Source organism: Pezoporus flaviventris, unplaced genomic scaffold (genome assembly GCF_033815535.1).
Source record: "Pezoporus flaviventris isolate CSIRO_AGI_PZ_B2104156 unplaced genomic scaffold, CSIRO_AGI_Pfla_v1 ptg000047l, whole genome shotgun sequence".
Classification (NCBI taxonomy): domain Eukaryota; kingdom Metazoa; phylum Chordata; class Aves; order Psittaciformes; family Psittacidae; genus Pezoporus; species Pezoporus flaviventris.
The window spans coordinates 1,018,661-1,038,297 of record NW_026892595.1 but is presented as its reverse complement, the minus strand read 5'-3'; the positions used below and the strand labels follow the sequence as shown (position 1 = coordinate 1,038,297).

The window sequence follows — 19,637 nt, the reverse complement described above, 5'->3', positions numbered from 1 at the left end:
TTACAGAACAATAGCTCTCCTAATTTTTATTCTGCATATTTTATTCTTTCTTTAGAAAATTCTCTTAAGAAGCAGTTGAGATAATTTGCTTTTGAAAACTGTACAGTTTCTATGGTTTTGCCTTTTAAATGAGAGTACACTTTGTATATTTGATTATTATATTTTTCTGTTAAGATTACATTGGGCATTACAAAAGCATTCGCCACCACAGTGAAAAGAAAGCTATCCTGTTGGTTTGTTGCAAAAGAAAAAAATAATTAAAACAAAATTGCAGAGCTGCGGCATACTCAATCCAATTAGAGCATGACTCTTTACTACTCTCCATTTACCACATTAGAAATAAAGTTACACCAGCAAGATTTCATTTGAAGCTGTTCTTGCATGCTGTTTGTACTGTATTTGATGGCATAATATTGTTTTGTTTACAACCTTTTCTTTCTTGTCATTCTATTATATTCTTTATATGTATATAGTTTAAAAAAAAAGAAGATTATACGAAGTATTTTGTTCTACCTCTGTACAAATCATACTTGTGAATAAAGTCATATCGTCTGTGGAGTATGGAATTGTGAATACAGCATTAACAGCTGGTGCATTGCTTTTATTTAGGGGGTGGGAGTGGTACCTCCGTCTGTTGCTGGAGAGCTGGGTTCTGAATATGCAAGGTGGGCACGCAGGGCTGGCAGAGAAGGGCATCCGTGCTGGCGGCTTAGAGGTGTATGTTTAATCTGCTCTGAGCAGAAGAGATTGCAGCCACCTCTGGGTTGGTCGTGTGGCCCTGTAATATTGCAGCTCCCAATGTTTTGATCAAGGCAGACCGCTGTGTTCAGACCAGAGAGTGAAGCAGGCAACAAAAAATTTTAAATTACACCGACCCTCCTTGTACAACCAGAAAGTGGAAAAATTTGGCCTATATTGTGTGTCACAGAGTGCAGGAGTTAACAAAGGGAATAAATGATGCTGTCTTTCAGGAAAATTAGAGGCAGGAAAACGGTTTTGGGGAGGCAAGGCTGCTGGATCAGGGCATAACATAATGGGTGGTATGGGCTGCCCAGGGATTTAGAGTTTTAAAATAGTAGCAAGATTCACAAAGGGATTTGAACAGGTAATAGAAAATACTCACTATTATATTAAATAAGGTTAAGAGGAATAAAGTCTAGGTTCCCACATAACCACAGCATAAAATAACCAGTCTGTTCCCTGGGGAATAGGAAGTAATTTTCCCATAAGCACTGCCCATTATACGAAGGTTTGTATCTTTCTATGAAATATCTATTGTTAGCTGTGATCAGAGGCAGTCTTCAGGATTAGACCGCCCTGGTATGGCTGTTTTCATGGTCCTGTATTGTGTGTTGAAATTCCACTTGCATTTTGAAGAAGACTTAAAATAGTTCATCACTGTCTTGGAAAGAACTAGAAAAACGTAAAGAGAAAGGTAGAAACAGTCCTGGTCCAGCTCACACCCTTCCCATCAGAAGAATCACATTTTATGTTCTTTAACCTTGTTTATGTAGTTGTGTGTTTTAATATGTGTGCCTTTCTCACTGTAAGAAGGTGACTTTCATCTTGGAAGCAAAATATATGCACCATTATAGCTATTTTCCTGGTGGTGTAATTTAGGAGGTTTTTTCATCTCCAAGCTAGCTTTCTGAAGCCTCTGGTAACATCAGATGGAGAACAAAAAGGGAAAAACATTTAACTGTATAACTACTGGAGCATTATGTATCTTCCAGGCAAACAGAAAAACCATCAGCTACATGTACATTGATTCAGGCAGCCAGCGTTTGCTTTCACTTTGTGTTAATGCAGGTACAAGCAGCCTTGACCTGTCTGGTTCTCTGACTACAGGATAGTGTCTCAGCTGCTGCTGAGGGACATTACTTTGTTGCTAGGACTCATGGTTTTGTAATTACAGCTGTAGCTCATGACCAGCAGGCTGAGTATTGGCTTCTGGTAGGGCTCAAGAAAGAGCTGGTTTTGAGTATTAGCCTGGAGCATCCCCACCAGCACACCTGAGTACTGTTACTGCACAGCCCGTGCTATGGTAACAAACCTCTGAGCCTGAGCTGTTCACACTACTGGGGAAGCAGGACAGAGCACTCAGCAAAACAGGAGGAGAAAAGTTCTGCCCATCTGCTGCCCTGCTTGGTGCGAGTGCAAAAGGGAGAGACACACTTCTGCTCCCAGCTGAACTACTGCAGCCCATATGCAGTATAAAAACCAGGAACTTCTCAAGTTGCTGAAAGTTCCTGAAGGTTTTATTTTTCATAGAATCATAGAATAGTTAGGGTTGGAAAGGACCTTAAGCTCACCTAGTTCCAACCCCCCTGCCATGGGCAGGGACGCCTCACAATAAACCATGTTACCCAAGCCTCTGTCTGACCTGGCCTTAAACATCGCCAGGGTTGGAGCATTCACAGCTTCCTTGGACAACTCATTCCAGTGCCTCACCACCCTTACAGTAAAGAACTTCCTCCTTATATCCAGTCTAAACTTCCCCTGTTTAAGTTTTAACCCGTTACCCCTTGTCCTATCACAACAGTCCCTAATGAAGAGTCCCTCCCCAGCATCTCTATAGGCCCCCTTCAGATACTGGAAGGCTGCTATGAGGTCTCCACACAGCCTTCTCTTCTCCAGGCTGAACAGCCCCAACTTTCTCAGCCTGTCTTCATACGGGAGGTGCTCCAGTTCCCTGATCATCCTCGTGGCCCTCCTCTGGACTTGTTCCAACAGTTCCATGTCCTTTTTATGTTGAGGACACCAGAACTGCACACAATACTCCAGGTGAGGTCTCACAAGAGCAGAGTAGAGGGGCAGGATCACCTCCTTCGACCTGGTGGTTATGCTCATTTTGATGCAGCCCAGGATACGGTTGGCTTTCTGGGCTGCGAGCACACACTGAAGCCTGCTCAAGTTCATTTTCTCATCAACCAACACCCGCAAGTCCTTCTCCTCAGGGCTGCTCTGAATCTCTTCTCTGCCCAACCTGTAGCTGTGCCTGGGATTGCTTCGACCCAGGTGTAGGACCTTGCACTTGGCATGGTTAAACCTCATGAGGTTGGCATCAGCCCACCTCACGAGCATGTCAAGGTCCCTCTGGATGGCATTCCTTCCCTCCAGCATATCAACCGAACCACACAGCTTGGTGTCATCGGCAAACTTGCTGAGGGCGCACTCAATCCCACTGTCTATGTCAGTGACAAAGATGTTGAACTGGTCTCCAGCCGGACATTGAGCTATTGACCACAACTCTTTGTGTGCAGCCATCCAGCCAGTTCTTTATCCACCCAGTGGTCCATCCATCAAATTGATGTCTCTCCAATTTAGAGACAAGGATGTCGTGTGGGACAGTGTCGAACGCTTTGCACAAGTCCAGGTAGATGACATCAACTGCTCTACCCCTGTCCATCAGTTCCGTAGCTCCATCACAGAAGGCCGCCAAGTTGGTCAGGCAGGATTTCCCCTTAGTGAAGCCATGCTGGCTGTCAGCAAGCACCTTGTTGTTTTCATGTGCCTTAGCATGCCTTCCAGGAGAATCTGCTCGAAGATTTTGCCAGGCATGGAGGTGAGACTGACTTTTAGAATTTGCTGTAAAACTTCAGTGCTGCTGATGGGGTTGACAGTTCTGTTTTGCATCCTGAACAAATACAAGGAACCGTGCACCCATAGGGAGGGGTAAACAGTAGGTTGTGTTTATTCTTGGTTTAATTATAGGACCTGCAAACTGTGTGCTTGAAATAACTGAATTCAGCAATACAGAAAAAAGATTCCACATAGATGACCATACTGGGAGATATAGCCTTAAGCTAAGTTTGGGGCTATATGACTGATATGTTGCCCTGCACCAGATTTTTCCCTGTAGGAGCTTTGGCCACAGCTCTCAGAAGTACAGGATTGTTTTATTCCAGCATTTCTGGTAGATGTTAGAAGTGAGATTCATCTTAACAAATTTCTGAGTAGCTTTAGCTTTTGCATGGAGTTCTACGGAGGAGCAGCTCATCATAAGCTAGCTTTGTAGTCAGTGAAGGAAAATAAGCATTTTTAGTGCATGATTTATCAGATCTGGTTTGGATGTCTACTTTACCATCAGGTGTTTTACCCTATTCACCCCATACCCTGAAATGGGGAATTTCAACTTTTGACTATGTGCTAGTAGAGAAGCATTTCCTTTTGATGTTTTAAACCTATTCCTTCATAATTGCATTGTATCACTTGCGAAAAAAAAGAGAAGTAATTTCAGATTTTATAGACTGTGAATTTGTAGACATCCTTATCCTATTCCTTCTCAGGTTTTCCTGTTCCACACTGAAGGCTCATTTCTCCTCTTCAGAAGAAATTGTCCTGTGCCTTTGATTGCCTTTGCTATCGCTCACCTTACCTTGTTCATTTCCATTTCTCCTGTGTTTGCTGTGAGATGCACAGCCCCAGGCTGTGGCCCACTGTCACTTAATGATGTTTTTATAGTTTTTCCTTTGGAATTTCTAACACCCTGTTGCCCCCTTCCACAATTGCTGAGCACTGAGCTGGCTCTCACAGACCACCTTCATTCACAGCAATACCAAATCCTTTTCTTTAGGGCAATAGCTCTCCCAGAGTTCACCATTACATCTTTATTGTTAGGGATGTGTATTACATTATGTGTGTTACTTTGTGTTTATCACCAGTGATTTCATCTGCCATCTTCGAAGTCCTGTGTCATCACAAGGTCTCTCCATAACACTTATTTGGTGTTACCTTTGTTTTTATAACCCTAGATAATATGTGTCATTCACAGTCTGCCACCTCACTATTCCCTCCACCTTCTTCACATTGTTTGTACTGGGGAATCACCAACACCGCAACAGCTGTCCCTTTCTTCACAACCTGTCTCTTATCTTTTAACTGCTCATTAACCCACAAAAACCTTCCTTCTAATCCAGTGGCAGCTCCGTTTCTGCACGAATCCTCCATGAGACAGCCTTTGCCAAATGGTTTTAGGAAGGCCAAATACAAGATAGCAAGTAAACCACCCACATCAGCGTGCCCACTGATTCCTTCAAAGCCTCTTAGTAGGCTTTTGAGACATGACTTCCTCCAGCAAAAAACATATTGCTTCTCCCTGCACTCTACACCATCGGTTACACAGGATCTAGGCACAAGAGGCAGATGCAGCTCATAGAGTAAGACACCTACTAAAATAGCTTTGGTATCCTTTTGGAGTCAGCGGAGAGCTACTGAATGGACTTTAAAACAGAGCTCTGCAGCTCAGCTAGTGCACCCCCTACCTCAGCACAGCACTTGATGGACATTGCTCAGGGTCATTTCCAGACAAGTTTTGTGGACCTCCAGAGGTGCAGAATCCTCTGGGTCATCTTTGTGAAAAGTGCCTTTTCAAGACCTAACTGAAATTCTCCTTCATGCAGACTGATTGCTAATCAGCTCCCCAAAAGGAGATGCCCACACTTGGACAGACAAATCCCTGCCTAGGCTCTACCAGCAAGGTTGTCATTTGCAGTAGGGGACACTAACGGATGTAGCACACGTGGAAGCATATATTTGTGTCCTAATCCATGAGCTGAATCCCACCCTCTGGGCAGGATTCCATGCATGTTTGTAAGTGTTTGATGTCGCTGCAGATGCTGTGGGTGTCCTGCCTAGCCTCCAGCACTCATGCCAAATGGCTGAGAGTCTGAAGTCTTGTGTTTTGTTTGCCAGCCCCATGCTGGTGCCTTAAATCTCTTCAGGTGTCTCAAATGATGTTGGATGCCTACATTCAGGGAACTGAATCTCACATCATGCGTCTACCAGTTGGATTCTGTGGCTTCTATCAGATTTCAAGGTATGAGAGGGAATTTCACAGGACAGTAATTTCCCAGAAATAACCCACTACTCCCAAAATGGCAGCACTTTTTATAAACCCTCATGCCTGTTTCAACATCTGTCAGTATTGGATTCAAGGTAGTGCTATGACTTCAGCAGCAGACAGCATCACTCATACACTGAGCCCGGCATGAGATGCTGTGATGACCCACAGCAGGGCACAACTGGAGAGTAGTCTTTCTCCTGGGTAGTCCTTAATGGCTCCTCATACCTCGCAGCTGGTGAGAGCATTGTGTGGGAGCATAGGCACTGTTGCTTTCCAGCACAAGAGAGGAAAAAAGGGAAAAGTGGCCAAAAACATGGTATTTAGACTTTTGAATTCATGTTTAAAAAAAACTATTGAACAGCAGTGTTCTAGTAGCACTTGTTTCTAAATGTGGCATCCATTTCCTTCATGCAGGAAATCTGCTCCATTTTCCAGCAGATTTCATTTGTGTTGTCCAAGTTAGAAATGTTTGTTCCTGCATATGGATATTATGATAGAGAGTGAGCATGAGCAAGACCAGTTCTTGTTGTGTAACTGATGCTGCACCTAATCTGTTGGGCAGAAGCCGAGTGGACCCACAGTTTTGCAATCCTGATAAAAGCATTGCCAGGACTGTAAGGAAGCCTTGTGAGTAGCTGAAGGGGAAAAACAAACCACCACTCTCTTCAGAATTACCTTTTGATTATTTATAGATTGTTTTTCCATGAGCAGGAATACACATCTCTCTTTGAAAAGGGAGATTAATTTAACATCTGGCGTGTCTAGCCATGCATGGCTGAAGGAGCTGGGTAAGCGATCTGACTCAGCAAGATGATGCGTACAGAACAGAAGGTCTTTAGCATTGACTTTTTTGTCTGTTCTACTGTTTGTTCTAAGTAAAGCCCATATTTTTTGTTCTTGTTTGGGTGGGTTTTTTTTTTAAATAGTTTACTATTTAAAGTAAACAGGTTGGTTTGAAATGAATTACAGTTCTGCCCATCTCATACATTTCCATTGCAAAGACCCACAAGACAGGCAACCAAGCCAAACTGTGTTCCTAAGCTGTTAGTTAGGATTTGGCCTTCCTTACTGTTTTAACGCTAAATGCTGAGCTTTTTCAATAAACCATTAGATGTCAGTGATATTAAATCACCTTCTTTATTGCTCTCTGTGGCTGAGGGAGTAAAGACAGTATAGCAACAGGATTAGATAATGAGATGGTAAAGAAAATGTTTTTGATGAACTGCTGGCTCTTGTGCTTTTAGGTATTTTGTTCTGAAAGATTTTGTTATAGCTGTGTTTACTGAACCAGACTATGCCATGTCTTGCTTGGAATCTCATTTGTGCCAAATTCCTGCCCTGCTTGACTTCCACCTCTCTTATCTGCCAAGGCCAAGATGCCAAATGGAGATGGACATGGTGTGTGGGCCGGTGCCCCTCTGATATGAGGGTGTAAGGCATGAGAACAGAAATCTTGAGACTGCTGTTAACATGCTCTCTGCAGGGAAGATGTGTGTCCTTGCTCTACAGAGAGGTTACAGCAGTAACTCCATATGATCACATTCACTAAAGATGGGGATGGATGGACACCTTTGTAGTGATTTGCCAGTGTTGTCCTCTCACTGCTTGGGCATTTCCAGTCTCTAGTAATCGTGTTCTTCTTGGTAAGAAAAAGAACATGTGTTTTGTCAGTGTTGTAGGTATTTACCCTGGGAGACATTCACACCTCTTCCTTTTCTGCATCCATCCAAGCTTGCTTTTCTGTAAGTTGCCAACACATCTAACATGCACAAAACCGCGTAAATGTCCACCAAGATTCTTTTTAGCAGAATGCTGGCTTGTAAAAGCTTTCGTAATTTTCCTTGGTGAATTCCAGTCCTCTAAAAGCAGGGCTTATGTAAATGACAGGCACAAACAGCCCAGCCATACATAACTGATGCTATTTTCCCCATCCCAAAGCAGATTTTTGCAGACTCCTGCAGCTACATATATAAGTCTAGCTGGTCTGAGCAGTCTGAGTCGCTGGGACCACCACATTTTAAAGGTTTGTTCTGAATAGATTAGCTGATGCTGCATGCGTTACGCTATTTCTAATGTATGTCAATTAACAATTTAATGCTGGCTGAAAATCCCATTATAGCTTTTAATTTTGGCATCTGAAAGCTCATTTAATATTAGTTTTTTTAAGTCGGGGAAAGTTATTTAATTAGGTGTATGATTTTCCCTTTAATGTACAGCGAGATATGGAGTGCTGGGCAAGAGGGAAAGGAAGCACCAGCATCTTGATAAACTACTGCCCATAGCCAGGATCGAGGAATGCCTGATGCCTAAATCCAGGTTAAACCTTCCAGGAGACAACAGGTAACAGCACAGCAGTATTTCACTAACAGATTTCTTATAAAACCACTAAGTATTCGCTTACACACTTTCCTCTTCCCATCCCATCTGCTTCCCAACCCTTCAGTCTGTAATGTAGGCATAGAGGGTAGGATTTGCTTCCCCTAATCCAACCAGCTAAAAATGAAGTGGTAGTCCCAGCTAATCCTTTCAGATTGTTCTCAGATCAGCAGAGAGGGATAAGCATTGGTAAATTATTTAGCCCAAAATTGTTTTGTGGGTGAAAGTGGGAAAATACTGTTCCCAGGGGAGAATACAGGCTGAGCATTAGGTAGGCAGGACACCATTACTGAAATAGCCTCTCTTGCAGGAAATCATCACAAGATGTGGAAGGACTCCCTGCTGGCTATGGGCTTTAGGTCTCCCTTGAAAGCTGGCATTATCCGGTGTGTCCGGGACTTTGGTTAGGGAAACTCCATCTCTTGTGGGATTGTTGCACTGCCAACAGGCAGCCGGTAGACCCAGCTCCCACAAACTCTCTGACATGCCAGGCAGACAGCAGCACACAGTTTTGAGTGAGGATTGCCCACATATAGACTATGTTTGTGTGAGGATTATGCATACTAGATGTTTTGAAGTTGCATAGGGGGAAAAAAAAAGACCCAAACATTACTTTTGTTTTTCTTTTCTACCCAGACTATAAAAACAACAGCAGAAGGTGTTCCAGCTCCTGGACTGTCCCGTGTGCTGTGAAACATTTGCTCTTCTGCCATCTTGAAATTTAAGTTTGCAGATATCACAGTGGGAGTGCTGGTGGTGGGCAGTGTCTCTGGGGTCCTGAACCAAAGCTGAAAAGCTGCCCTGGTGTAAGATGGCTCAAAAGTAGATAGGGATGGAAAGCATCCTGTCCTTAACAAAGTTCAAAGCCACCTTAGTGATGTTGTGACTATATGGGTTAGCATCCTGTCCACACCAGGGGAGCAGAATCATCTGCTGACCCAACTGCAACCAAAATACAGCCTTCTTTTCACCACATTTTGGCCAAAATTTGACCCTTGGTTTGCACCAAGTTGAAACAATGAAGGAGATTTTTGCACTGTACCAGTAAGCAGCTCCTGATCTGAGAAAGGACAAAGGTGCAGGGCGGGGTTTCATAGCACACTGTTGTCCGTCCTGACCTCAAAGTCTCTGAGACAAGGCAGTAGCCCTTGAGCAGAGCAGCATCACAGCTAAGTAACGACCTGCCCTCTGACAGCACCAAACACAGGAGAAAGGAGAGACCAGCACCAACGAAGCTGAGCAGGGCTTTCTTTCCCTGCCTCACCTCAGCGTGAGGTAAGCTGATAAGGGCATCAGTTTGTGAATGACAAGATCTTCTGCCCCTAGAGAGAGGCACATAAATTCATTAGCCAAATGGAGGGATCAGAAGTGAATCATGACAGGCTCAGTAATCTGATAAAAAGAATTGCTTCCTTATTAAAATATAAATAGAAAGCTTTATTATTGTTATTTAAAAACCCTGTCTTTCCCACTGAAAGGCCAGCAGATAAAGGATGTGTTACAGATCACTTTTGTTGGCTCTGGGAAAAAGTGAGTTATGGAAAAGAATGGACAAGACAGATCTGCGCTTTTCATCTGGCTGGTCTGGAGACTTTATTCCTCCTCTTCCTTATGTCTGTTCTCCTTCCTGTCCACCAGGTTACTACAGCTTGCTCTACTTTCTTTCCGTATTTGATTTAACATCAATACCTCTGCTGTCTCTGAACACTTTCTGGCACTTGAAGGGCAACAACATGAGTTTGTAGTGCCACCTTAACTTCCTTCCTGAAAATACTGTTCTAAGCTTCTCTTCTTTCTGAAAACCCACTTTGTTGGACAGTCGCAACTAATAGGACTGTGCCTGTGACTTCTGACTGTACATTTATGTTAACTTCTCTGCTTACATAGTGGGGTTTTCCCACTGTGGACCATACCTTGCCTACAGATCTACATATACATAAACAATAGCAACAGAGAAAGGAAAAATGAAAGCACAGCTAAGTGTTTAGCCAACAGATGGGTAAGCGTACCTCCAGACATTTGTGCTGGATAAAATAGCGTCACAGCACTCCTACCAGGCACATGTTCACTTACTCATGGTTGGGCACCTATAGCTTCTGGTGAGCTATAGAGAGAATGTCTGGAGACATCCACTCCTTCACTACCACTGCTAGGAGCTGGGGCTCATTTTGTCCATACTGGTGTCCCTGCAGCAGTGCAAGGCTGGCAGCAGTGCGAGGCTGGCAGCAGTGCCTCTCCTGCCGGTTTCTTCCACGTATTTCACCAACATGAGGTGGTTCTAATTGGTTCTAGCTGGTTGTAACTGCAAACCTGCATGCCTCCCAAGCAAGCTCTGTTTTATCTTTCAACTGTGATTTTTGATATGGTTAAATTAACAAAAGGGAGGTGGTTAAAGACAAAGTTCTAAAAAGGAAGTCATGGTTTCCTCATGGGAGTTCAAGGAGAAACAAATAGTTTCATTGTGCCATGTATAAAATAGGGATGGTGATGTTGGCTTTCGTTGAGTACTGGGGTCTGGATGTAAATAGTGGCACAATCTGCAGCTGATTCTTCTTTCTCGCTTGCATGGCTACACAGAGTGAGTCAGGGTGCAAAATACAAAGTCAAGATACCTGAGTTGCTGTAAGGATTCCTGGAGCTAATTTAAGAAATAATTGGAAAATTTTAAGTTGGACTATTTGGGGAGAAATAAAAGAAAAAAAAAAGTTCACTTTCCAACTAGCTTGAAAGTCAGCTGCAAAACTGACACATTTCTACTGAAAAAAAATCTAATATTTCATGAAAAAATGAATGAAATCACTTAAAATATCCCCTTCAGGGCCCTCTAATTCAAAGGACCCTTTCCTAAGGCGTGGCTACTCCAGACTAAGACTTTACCCCAGTTCCCACGGCTTCTGGTTTGAGTAAGAAACTCTCAATTTTTGCTTGTCACTGCATAAAAATTCAGGCTGGATTCTGTGGATTTACCACCTGCTGGGTTCTGAGGGAAAAAATTACCACCTACCATGTCCAGAAATGTTTAATCATAAAACCACCGCAGCCTTTGAGGAGTTTCATGGCTGCAGAGATAGGCACAAATACTTTGCCTACCACTGGAACAAGTTGCACAGAGAAGGTGTGGATGCCCTATCCCTGGCAGTGTTCAAGGTCAGGTTAGATGGGGCTTCAAGCAACCTGATCTAGTGGAAGGTGTCCCTGCCCAAGGCAGGGGGGTTGGAACTAGGTGATATTTAAGGATCCTTCCAACCAAACCATTCTGTGAGTCTATGATTAGCCTTAAAGGCAAAACCTAGAAGGTAATTCAGAACCCTGGTGGGCATTCAAAATGTTGTAATAGATGTCATTTTAAGCATCCTTATCTCTGAGGCTTTAGTCCTAATAGTTCCATATCTGGGTTTAACATACGTTCCCTGGTTTCCTCTCCCACGTCTGAGAATAGTGTGTCACCTGCCATGTCCAACAGGACAGGCCAGCATTAAGCATTAAACACACCAACAAATTGCTCATGTCCGTAGCTGGCTGCTGGATGGACTACACTCCACACTACACTTGTGCCCGCATTAGTTTATTTCATTGCATTCTCCCCAAGAAGGTCCTAGTGTTGCTGGCCCTGCCAACAGGCACAAGTCAGGCACAGCCCAGCTAGATGAGGCCAGTGCTGTGCCTACCCCTCCAGACATACCCCTCTGAGGGCATTTGTGCAGCCCAGTACTGCTGGTGTGCTAGTGCTTCACCATGAGCACAACAGGCAGTGGAGGATACCCTTTACACCATCCTCCATTTAATACACTGTCAGATGCACTTTCTGTTTATCTCCTTCTTTTTCTGAATCTTTAAGAGAAGGTTTAGGATTCACTACAGCACTTCCTGCTTCAGAGCTGGCAGGATGAAGAGCCTTATTATTCCAAATCCAATCCTGACACCACAGAAGGGGAGTTAAGTGTTCCATTCTTACCCAGCCATACTGCACAAGAGGGCTGACCTCTGCCCCCACACAGGTTTAGGATATTGGGCTCTTGTCTCACCAGCCTCTGCCTGCCAAAAGCCCACGTGCTCAAACCCTGGCTGTGTATGCAGGGTAATCCTTCCCTGCGCTCACCACGACGCTATGTGCTTGCAAATGCTAATTCCTTTGCAGTCAATGCTTGGAAAGTCACCCCTGCCAGCTCCAGGGACTGAAGTCCTTCATCTGCAACACAGAGACAGGAGCGCTTTTAATAAGGCTAAAAGGACACTGCCCTGCCTTTGAAAACAATCCACTCTCCTTCAGCCCTCACCCAGCCACTGCTGATAGCTAATACTGCAGGCACCATGGGAGGCATTTGCACCAACTTCTTCACGTATCTAAATTACAGGCCTAAATTAGCAGCCTGAAGTTACTAGGTCATCAGTGATTAGAGGTAAATGCGGGACCCTGTGGCTAAGCAAACCTTCTCCCATTGCCACAGAGGGAGCTGAGGTCTCACCTGCAGCACTGAATGGAGATGCTGAATGTGAAGGCTGCTCCTCTCTCAAAGGAGTATTGGCATGTCCCTGACCAGGTCACGCTGGCTTCACCAGACTCAGTGCATCCCTGGGAAGCACAGGGGAAAGGTAAGCTGCAGTATTACGTTATTAGAGTGGAAGAATGAATAATTTTCACAGATTCAGTTAGGCACTTTCAGACAAATCGCTAAGACATATCAGAGGTACATGATGGAAAACTAAAAGGTGAAACTGAAAACATAAAATTATTCTTGCTCTTACCTCTCCTGGGCCTTATCCAGTGAACACTTGACTTTGCTTTTCCATATCCTGCTACTAGTTTCAGGAATGATGCTCGCAGTATGTTGTATAGAATTGAGTCTTTCTTTTCTCCATCTGCATTTCTCCTCTTGTTATTGACTTCTCCAGTTCCAATGATTAGGTCAGGCGGTGTCACATACTTCAAGTGCTGAGGCCAATTAACACACTTTCTGGGTGACCAGAACTGCTGATCGATTAAGCTGCTCCATCCCACTGAGATTCCTTGCTGTTGCAAAGGCAGACGCGATCATATAAACCACACTTAAATAGAATTGATGAAGGCAGACCTGAATGACAGCTTAAATGCTTTTTTTATTTCTCAGAAGAACCAAAAGAGGGGTTTATTTGACTCCTCTTCCCAGCACTTGGAAACAAGTAAAAGCTGCCATTATAAAGAAAACTTTTTGGGCAGGGGGGAGGAATTCAGTTCAAACTGAGTAGAACCAGCTAAAATAACCTCTGAACCAAATATCCCTCATCCTTCCTGAAAATGTTGAAAGTGGGAAATCATAGCAATAATAAAATTGAGGCTTCCTCTAAAAAGTGTCTGTATTTTACATGCTTCCATCTACTGGGAGAGATGTATTTTTAAACAATATTCCAAAGCTGTACAGATCATGCTCCTTAATTTTTCAACACCCAAATTAAAATGTGATTAAATGGTTATAAGCATGTACATGACTCTGAAGAGCTGCTCTGACAATATTTCTTTCTGGAAATCCAGCCCACATTCCAGCTTGCATGATTCTGTAAGGGACAAGAGTCTGCTGGTCTCCAATTTGACTTCGAGCCTTCAACTGCTTGATGCTTGCAACTCTTTCTTCCAATGCAAGCATCCAGCTAATTCTTTATCCATAGTGGTCTATCAGTCAAATCCATGTCTCCCCAAGTTTAGGGATGAGGATGCTGTGTGGGACAGTGTCAAATGCTTTGCACAGATCCAGGTAGATGGTGTCAGTTGCTCTTTCCTTATCCACCAGTGTTACATCATAGAAGGTTACCATTTTTGTCAGGCAGGATTTGGCCTTAGTGAAGCCATGTTGGCTGTCACCAATCACGTAACAGTCCACCCATTAAACCTATATCTTTCCAATTTAGAAAGAAGCATGTTGTGGAAGACTATGTTAGAGGCCTTACAGAATTCCAGGTCGATAACATCCACAGCTCTTCCCTTGTCTATTGACGTAGTCAGGTCATCACAGAAGACCACTAGATTAATCAGGCAGGACTTGCCCTTGGTGAATTCAAGCTGGCTGTCTCTAATCATCTCCCTGTCCTCCATATACCTTAGCATAACTTCTAGGAGGATCTATTTTATGATCTTCCCAGGCACAGAGGTGAGGATGACAGGTCAGTAGTTCCCAGAGTGCTCCTTTTTGCCCTGTTAATATTGGGTGCAATGTTTCCCTTTTTCTAGTCACCAGGGATTTCACCTGGCTGCTGTGACTTTCCAAATAGTATGGAAAGTGGCTTGGCAACTACATCAGCCACTTCTCTCAGGACTCAGGGATGAATCCTGTCAGGCCCCGTAGACAGGTATATTCAGGCTCCTCAGGTGGTCACGAACCTGATCTTCTCTTACAGTAGGAGGGACTTTGCTCCCCCAGTCCCTGCCTTGCAGTCCATCCACTTGAGAGGCATAAGGAGAGAGGTTGCCAGTGAAGACTGAGGCAAAAAGAAACAAACTTCACGTACCTTGTGAGTCTCCCACTCACATCAGAGCTAGAGCTGTGGTAGAGAGGAGCTGAGTCACCAGATGACATTAGCTTTTATCGGCTTTTTCAGGTAGCTGGAGCCTCAGGCCTCTCAGAGAAGCTCAGAATAGGCACTCTATCACATTTCACATTAAAGAATGCTTAACTTTACGTTTTCGCTTTTGTAAACTGCCAAAAGATACTTCTCTGACACTAATGCAAGCTGAGCTGACACTGAGGTTTGCAGCCTCTGAGAAAAAAGAAGTCGGTGAGAGTGCAGTGGAAAATAGGTCTTGGGAAAAGCAGAGCAGAGCTGGAGTAAAAGGTGGGCAGAGGGTCCTTCCTCCAGAGCAGAGGTCTGGGAGCACCAAGGTGGGAGAATACAACACACAAGACATTTGCATTTCCCTTTCAGTTGAAAACTGCTATTTACCCAAGGGCAGCCAAAATGTCCCCAGCTGAGATTAGCACCCTCCGTACCAGGCACAAACCCACTGCAAGAGTCTGTTCCAAAGACTGACAGATGAAGGCCAAGGATGGAAGGAGCCAGAGGGTTGATTTAGCTTGAAAGTAATTCAGAAAACCTGAAGAGGTTCCCAGTCTGGTAGGCTGGTCTTGTTTGGCAGAGCAACTTTCTGTAGGATAAGGTCCCGTTCCTAGTCTTGACTTCTCATCCTGGGATTTGCAAACTTAGCAAATCCAGTCTCAACCTGGCTGAAGATCTGACAGCACTTTGTCTGTGAGAAATATCCTGTTCGCACCACTAAATGTTTGGATACAACTGCACACAGGACATTGTGAAAACAAGATTGCATTGTCTCCAAACCTTCTCTTGGGTATGTGGATGATTTCCCTTGTGACTTCTACTTTCTGTCTGCTTGGCTTGGATGGTCTCTAATGCCAGTCAGTTCATCAGCTTTTTGCAAAAAGAGAGAAATTTTGGAAAGCTGAAACATGGTCTTAATTAACATGCTATTGTGGTTAATCTGTTTTACCAATCCCTTAATACAGAGAATCAATAGTTACAGAGATCAAAGTTGATGAGTTCCCTCATAGGAAAGAAAAATCTATAAAACATAGATGGTTACACTCCTCAAAGCTGCAAATTAAAAGCAATGAGTTCCACTAAGCCTTACCCCAAGGTGAAAATTGCTGGTGTTTTAACCCAGCATACAGCTGGCTCCTCGGCTAAAATCTTTACACAGCTCTTTGAGCAGCAGGAGGATTGTGATAACTGCCTTCATAACCGTCCTCGCCTGAGTGGCACCTCAGTGCATGACTTGGTGGATTTGCAAAAGTAACAATATTTTTCTTAGTATGGGCCATCCAATTGTGTGTGACTGTGGCAGTTACCTAAATACAATAGCAGAAACATTTATCCTTGCAGACTTGTTGAGACAATTTACCAGGCACAGTATTAACTGGCCTTACCAGACTTTTACTGTGATTGATGAAAGTCAAATATGAATCATAAAGTACTTACCTGTCAAAAAATTCTCTGCCATGAAGGATAATATTTTTCAATTTCAGAGTACGCAGGAAAGATTTAGCCCTGCAATCACTGGTGACTTCTTAAGAATTCTACAGACCGTAAAAACCTGACACCTGGCCAACTTCCTCCTGCTTTGGTGGAATGGAAACCTACCCATCGAGGATAAGAGCTTTATCTATCTTCACAGCTGATTGTTATGGTCTAAATAAGCTAAAAGGCCCTTGAGCTGGTCATCTGTATAGGGCTTGCTCCTTTGCCTCTGATGCACGTGCGAAAAAAAATGGCCACATCACCCACTAAAATGTTCTCAAATGTTTTCTCATAGCAGATTGTATGTATGGCTATTTCTGATGTATCTAGTGAATAGGATGACTTCAAGACAGCTAACTCATGTCATATTGATAGGATCTATAGAAACATTAGATAAAATGGAATGGTCAACCCATTAGTGAAGGCCCTTTCAGATATGGAGCTTAAAACAAATCCTCGATTGATACCTCCTTAGGTGTTAGTGCAAGAGATATAAATTAGCCTCAAAATAGCATTCAAACAAAACCCATGTTTTGTCATAGCAACCAGCTGACTTTTCATCAGAGAAATTGCTACCTTGCTGTTGTGTGACGGGTGCTGTAATGTGACACATACATGGAGACAAGTTTAGCTGCCAACACTTGTGAGCTCAAGCTGCAAGTCCTTCAGCTCCTCTAGGGAGTAGCTGTACAACATGTGTCAGTGAGGCAAACAGGTGGACACAGCCAACATGACAGATTTAGGGTGTAAAGCAGGAAAAGGACTTCTCCCAGTCTGCAGGGAATATGCAGTAATTGTGGCTTACTCCCTGTGTCTAATCACATTTAATTTTACACTTACTTACCATTTATTTATATGGAATTAGAGATATGTGCACATCTACAGGGGTATGATATAATAGGCATCACAGAAACATGGTGGGATGGCTCCTATGACTGGAGTGTTGGAATGGAAGGTGAGATGATTTAGCGTAAGGTGTCCCTGACCACGGCAGGGGGGTTGGAACTAGATGATCTTCAGGTCCTTTCCAACCCTAACTATTCTATGATTCTATGCTTCTATTTTATGAGTCTTTTTCTCTACTGGCCTGATACAAAAGGCTAACAAAATACTCACACTTCTCAGGCAATCTGAATATTGGAGCATTTACTGTGGGGAAGAGTTATAGTTCAGGCTCTGGGAAGACAAACAACATTGACCAGCAGCTTGCAATTTCAGTGTCAAAGTCTTACTTCATTCCTTGTAGCGTCCCTGTGTAAAAGCCATTTCCATTAGATACTTAACAGTTCTCTGAAAATCAGTCAAGCTAATTTGTTGGCCCAAATCTCTGAGGCTACCTTTCCCTGGACATTGGCATTGGCATGATCCTTTTGGGTGTGAAATGATCAGATCAGAGCACGATTTACTATAAAGGTCTAGGCTGTATCAAGCACAGATTCCCCTTTATGCTTGATAGTTCTCATATAGGAATGCTGCAATTTTCTAGCCTTTAAGGTTTTTGTATCTTCCTTGGAAAATAAATTCTAGAGGTGCTCAAAAGCCAACCAAGAATAGAGTAAGGAACATTGAGTAGTGTAGTAGTCAACACCTGCTCAGAAGAGCTTTTACAATCTCAAACACCATTGTTTAAGCATTTATTTATAGCTATGGCTCTCTGAACACGGCTTTCAGTCAGGAAGCTAAGCAAACAGGTACCTCCTCTGTAAAGGAAAAGCAGTATCTGGGGTCTCAAGGCCTTTGAACAAACAGCTGAGTTCACGGTTGGGCTTCTTGCTGCTGTACATGGGGCATTCAAGTAGAGTAGTGTCTGCCTGCTTACCTCAAGGGGACAGGCAGAGTGGGTGAGGTGCACCACCGTGAATCCAGTTATCAAAGCAGACCCTTCGCTGTACATCTCCTGTTATCAAACTTCTGTGTCAGAAACATTCTCTTCCAATTTTCTGATAAATCCTGACTGCTGTCGGCCAAAGTTACTGATGTGACTTTTCACCTTTTGAGTACGTCCTTCCCAAAGCGACTTCCCAAAGTCTGTTTTGCTGGACTTGTATGAAGATTCTGGGATTAGTGAAACTTCAGTATGGTGTGCCTTGATCCACATAATGTTATTTCCTCCTATCCTACAAAGACTAATGTCATCATGACAGTATCTGAAAAGGGAGTCCCAAATGGTTTAGCTCATGGGACTTGGCTGTCACTGGGGAAATCATAGATGTCCAAAGTGAAAACAAAACAAGGAAGAAAAGGTGTTAAGTACCATTCCTCCTGGCACTAAACTACCGAATTCCCAAAGGATTTTTGTAAAGCATTCCTCATAATATGTTTCTCCATTTGATTAAAATCTCTTCTTTGCTTAAAATAAGTCTCCCATTCGTTCATTTTTCTAAAAATATTCACATTTCTAGCTGAGGTGTTGCTAATTGGTGACATCTTTGTATTCTGAGTCTTACTCATTCCTCGTCAAACAGAAGAGTCAGGCTTCACTGATTCTTTGTGTTGGTGTTAAAAGCTTTACGCACTGGACGTACCTTCCCCATCTTATGAGAAACAGAGCTTGTGTTTTTTATTCCCTTAATGTGCACGAGATTCTGAAGGTCATTTCCTGCTAGGGCTCCTGACCTGCCTCATTACTGTTTTCATATGTTTCCAGCTTCTTTCTATGGCAAATTCCTTATAAAAACTGGGAGAGGTAGATGTGTATTTTAAAGGTCTGATGGTGAAACAAAGTCACATCCATGAATAACTGAGCACAGATCCAGTGCTGTAATCTATGTGGGCAAGATGCAGACCCATTAATTCCATTAGGACTCCATGTGTAGGACAATCCTGTGAATAAAACCAGGGAAATCAATGACTTCTGGTGAGTTAAATTTATTGACAAGTACAGAACTTGCATATAGAATGGAAGTGACAGCACATATATGATGAAATCCTGGTCCTCCCTGTCTATGACAGGGAAGGGACTTTTGAATCAGGTAGTTTAGATTCCACTCATGGTTTGTTGTTTTCCTCCCTCTGAGTTTTAAAGACATGCAATTATTTGCACAAGTAGAATAGGACTGGCAAATTCAATAAGGCAAGTTTTTGATAAAGGTCTTTTGCTAATTTAATACTGGACTTGAAAAAAAAATGCATAGTTTTAGGTTGTTGAGATTTGTGAAGTGCATTTTGGACGTGTCCTGAACTGGCTGCATTAGTAAATGTATCTAAGCTAAGACAGCACCAGCAGAGAGAGCAAGCAATATGCTTGACTTAGGGATTCCAGCAATTGTAAAGAGCACACTGAGGAACCAGAAGTAAACAATGCTACAGTGCAATAGGAATGCAATGGGCTGCTAATTGCTGTGGGCTGAGGAGATACGGAACACCCTACATGGAAAGATAAAGAAATTGGGAAATCCCTCTAGAAGATGCCAGG

The 19,637-nt window shown here is 43.2% G+C and overlaps 1 long non-coding RNA gene across 1 annotated transcript in view; it reads right to left on the bottom strand.

Annotated features, from left to right (window-relative positions):
• LOC133276844 (uncharacterized) overlaps positions 1-19,637 on the bottom strand; it is an 85,307-nt gene that overhangs the window by 25,587 nt on the left and 40,083 nt on the right. The window lies entirely within an intron of this gene.